Below are 4,944 nucleotides of genomic sequence, written 5' to 3' on the forward strand. Positions count from 1 at the left end.
GCCGGCTAAGTCGCAGAAGAAGCCGGGTGTCTCGGAGAGAAGGAAATTGACCCCCAGATCCGGCTCCACGTGGCCCTTGCCTTCCCCAGACTCTGCCGCGAACATACGGATAAGAGCGTCGCCAATTTATTGTCTCTGCCACTAATATGGTGAACCTGGAGATAAGTCTCGTCATCTTAACTTCGGTATGATTTTTAGCGATCTTATTAATCAAAGTTTAAGGGCTGGCACTGGCCAAGTAACTCATGGAGGCTCATTGGTTTCAGTCCAGTTGTATTGCTCACCTGTTCTCCAGATAGGGTTGTGTAGTTTATGTCTCAGAAAATTGTCTGCTCTTGATGTGTGTTGTGTTAGAGATAACTGGCAGCGGTCGACGCTAGCATACTGGGAGCAGAGCACCACGGCGGCAGAGAGATATTTGAGGCCATGTCCTCTCCTTTACATCTTGGGTTATGTTGTCACTTTTGCGTGATTCCATCTTTCCGGTGCTGAACTATAGCATCCAAAGTTCAATTGCATTGCCATGTTGAGTATATTTCCATGTCATTCTCTGCCTCGTGGATCTCTTGTATTGATTTGAATCCTTGGTCTGCTCGCGTCTATCGCCAATTCACACGAAATATTGAAGCAACCTTATTTTAAGGGTATTGTCATATAGTCATGTTCTAGTTGTAATCATTCTAAGAATATTGTTGATTAATCAACTGAGTAAGTAAATTTGAAGGTCCGTTTAGTCAAAATTAAAGGACCCCCTTAATTGTTTTAGTCATTTTTATACAGTTTTGTTTAGGAAAGTTGGCAAGCCGAACGTTAAATATCTGTATTCTTACGCTTAATCTGTTTCTCCCCTGATTGCAAGTAGTGAGAGTTCTGCTATGAATTTTATGGACATTTGTGCTATTTAAGTAAAGCTTTACCTAAGTATATATACCTAGTCATATTCAAATTTCAAGTTTTACGGGTCTCGTTCCACTTAACGAAATTTATTTATTATTTGTCCAACTGATCTGGCCTTGTGATTTTATAATGCTTTTGATTGTAATAAAATATGTAGCAACTACAACGGATTACTATTGTGATTTTGGTGTGTCACTACCATACCCCATATCACAGAGGATGAAATGTTTCATGAAATATATGAAAACCTGTTTTTGATACATTCAACGATTAAGAGGGTGGAATATAGGATGTAATGTTTTATGAAAGTATTTCAGTGCGAAAGAGTTTTTAAAGCGAAATCTATGAATATTGTGTTATAGAAAACTACGTGTTTCACTGTTTTTGGAACTACAACCTCCAAGAAGGTGCAATAGGGGCACAGGTTTCACTGACCCATAGCCTTCCAGCCCAACCTGCAAAGTATACGGACTTGAAATTTGATGAAGGTGTAAATCTTACGCTGAAAGCATCATTTAAGAAGAGATTGTTCGAAATTTCACTCCTATGGGGGTGAAACATGGGTTGAAAGTCTTTTTTTTAAATATGTCCCTATGTCCCTATTGAAGCTATAACTACAAAACTACGAAAATTGACATTTGGTGTCTCAGTCAGATACAAAAAAGAAACAGGTTTTTAGCATTTTCCGAAATTCTTCCATTGGGGGATAAAATAATTAGTGAAGATTTTTTGAAAATAAATCATTATTAAAGAACTACTGAAGCATTTTTATAGCTACATCTATGAAAATAGGTATTTGACATCTCGGTTGGATGTAAAAAAAAATGTGTTTCGTTGCTTTTGGAAATTTAACTCACTAATAGAGTGAAATAGGGGATGTAATGTTTTATGAAATATTTCACTATGAAAGCATTTTTAGAATTAAATGGATGAAGATTTGAATTTGGCTCCTCGGCTCTAAATAGAAGAATACGTGTTTAATTGTTTTTGAAAACCCAACCCCTAAAGGGTGTGAGATGTTTCAGAAAATGGTTCATTATGAAAGGATTGCTAAATATATCTGACAATTCGTATTCGGCTAATATGTTACAATTTTTAAAAACTACGTGTTTTTCTGGTTTTGGAACTTCGAGCATAAGGGGATGAAAATTTTAATGAAATATTTATTGCGTTATATTAAAATATTTTAAATCTGCATCTATGAAAACCGGTATTTCACTTCTCAATTAGATATAAAGAAATATGCGTTAGGGAATGAAAGACTGTACGGAGATATCACCACAAGAATACAAACGGCTTGATTAACAAAAACCTTGGACTCCAGCTGTCAGCATTGCTTTTTGATCATTCAGTAAAAGACCATGCTTCAACGGCGCTAAGTTTAGAAAGTTTAGAAAGTGTTGCAGTTTATAAAAGACATAAAAAAACGATTAAAGAAAAAAATTCTTTGCAGACCATGAACGGTCTACGCAAGTAAAGAAGCGGATGATAAGCTAGCTCTTTATGCAAATGAGTTGGTCACTTTAAGTTCCGAGACATGTCATGCAGCAGGAACGGAATCCTATAGTTGCTACGATTGGCTAAAGGAAAAGTTTTGCAGAATCACTCGAAATCACTTCTGCAAGTGGCTAAGAATCTCGTAATGAATAAAAATCCTGTACTGAGAATTCCAAGGTGGGAGAGCCGAGATTCCTCCCCCCCCTCCCCTTCCCCCTCCTCACAATGCTATCCTTCTTTACCTACAGCAAAAAATAAATAAATAAATTAATAAATAAAACTAGAGAAATTTCTACTGTGAAACTATTTGCATACAAGAGAACGGCCCTTGAAATTTAACTCTTCAAAGTTTTAAGCCCTGCTGATTCCGGATATTGATTAGAAAGTGTTAATCCACATGTGAAACCTGAGTATATAATCCCTGTGACATTTGATCAACGGTGTTCCATAAGGACAGGTTCTCATTCAAAACGTTCGAAAATTCAATTTCTTTGTAGTTGCATTTTTTAAAGGTGTACTTGTCTAGACTCTTGGAACAGAAAGTTTTTTTTTTAATCCGTGCTTTACAAAAGTTTCTACAGTCCATTGTTTGAAGCAGTGTCACGGCTGCCATGAGCCGCGCGGGGTACCCGCCATGTGTCCAACGCCTTGTCACGGTTCGCGCGGCTCCCCCTGTTGGAGGTTCGAGTCCTCCCTCGGGCATGGTTGTGTGTGTGTTGTCCTTAGCATAAGTTACTGTAAGTAGTGTGTAAACATAGGGACTGATGGTTCAAATGGCTCTGAGCACTTTGGGACTTAACATCTGAGGTCATCAGTTTCCTAGAACTTAGAACGACTTAAACCTAACTAAATTAAGGACATCACACACACCCATGCTCGAGGCAGGATTTGAACCTGCGACCGTAGCGGTCGCGTGGCTCCCGACTGAAGTGCCTACAACCGCTCGGCCACATCGGCCGGTCTATCATGTATTCTAGAAGAGCTGTACGGTCGTCAGTGGCGCCTGTTCTTTCTAGAACAGTTACTATCTTCATATCTATGGTTAAACGTCACCCAGCCATTGACCTTCGTCTGTGCGAATGCGCACAGGCTACCGGAAATCTTACGGGAATCGTCACCTTAGTGTGAGCCAGTAATGAGTGGATGGACAAATACCTATTAAGTACATTACGTAATCGGATTGTGGGCGGTTCGGGGTGTGAGTCTCACGGGAAGCGTGCGAGGGATAAATTCCTGCAGTCGTGCTGTTCATTTGTGCCCTCGATAGCTCAGATGGATTGAGCGTCTGCCTTGTAAGCAGGAGATCCTGGGTTCGAGTCCCAGTAGCGGCACACTTTTCAGCTGTCCCCATCGAAGTATATCAACAACACCTGTCGGCAGCTGAGGGTTTCAATTAATTATCAGTTGTGTAGGTGATTCGATGAACCCTTTGCCAGGCACTTAAATGTGTTTTGCAGGGTATCCATATAGATGTAGATGATAACTCGTCCCGTGTCGCACGTGCTCAAAATGATTCATACTGCAGAATGCATGCAAACATACTCACCGAAAATACGGACGAATATCAAGTGCAGGCTGCCGAGTGCTGCATATCCAGCTTTGACAGATCGGCTTTTCCTGCCAAGAAGAACAGGAAGTTGCTGTCTAGGAACAATCAGAGGTAGAGGAAGGGTTGATAAATACTCCTTGACTTGCAGACTAAACGTAAATAACGAAAATACATTTTTGGTAAAAATTGGTCAAAACATAATCGGTTGCCCTCCGTATTGGATTAGCTGTTTTGAATATTGAAAATCTGACTTCAGATTCGTTTTCAGCGACATTAAAAATATATATGTAACACTCAGTTCATGCAAATCGAAGTAATAATATAACTAAATGTTTTCCCTAAACTTTGAACACATTTTTTTCGGGTAACTATTTTCTCAGAACGGCATGCAGCATAAATTAAAAGTGGTTCGTTCTCTTAACATCTACCTCTGACCCCTAAAAGTAAACACTTTTCTTAGGAACTTATAGCTATAATATGACATTTGTTAATATTAACTAATTTTTGTGTAGGCATAAGGAGTGAAACAAACCCTCAAAAATCGAACTCAAAGTTCGAATTAGCACTGTATCGTTAAATTTAAGGTTGTTTCATTGCGGTTAGGTATACGCTCCCATAAATTTTATGTTTTATCGACTGATGTTATCCATTTTCAATTTCAGAGGAATAATGTAGTATCAACTGATGTTACCCATTTTTGAATTCAGGTAACATATGAGGTGCCACACTGCACGCGCTCTGCGTACTCCAGTCTCGCAGGCCCTTGATCAAATCATAATTACGGGCGCCATTTTTTATTGAAAATCTAAAATTAAGCTCATAGTATTATCACTCGTAATTCCCAAACAGATCTTTCGAATGTATTTTCATTGTCTCAAAAAGAATTTCAAATGTACCCTTTTTTGCTCATTTGTATGAGAACCTGGCCGTAACGCCGGAATATAGTCACGAGATTTTTTTTCAGAGACGCTGTACGTTCGCGAGAAGACTTTCGTTCTGCG

General features: G+C 39.1%; 1 non-coding gene across 1 annotated transcript; it reads left to right on the top strand.

The window, feature by feature from the left end:
* Nucleotides 1-3,650: 3,650 nt before the first annotated feature.
* Nucleotides 3,651-3,725, top strand: Trnat-ugu (transfer RNA threonine (anticodon UGU)). Its single transcript has one exon. It is a non-coding gene; the product is annotated as a tRNA-Thr (tRNA).
* The last annotated feature ends 1,219 nt before the right edge of the window (nucleotides 3,726-4,944 follow it).

The sequence above is a fragment of the Schistocerca gregaria genome, unplaced genomic scaffold (genome assembly GCF_023897955.1).
Source record: "Schistocerca gregaria isolate iqSchGreg1 unplaced genomic scaffold, iqSchGreg1.2 ptg000199l, whole genome shotgun sequence".
NCBI classification, from domain to species: Eukaryota; Metazoa; Arthropoda; class Insecta; order Orthoptera; family Acrididae; genus Schistocerca; species Schistocerca gregaria.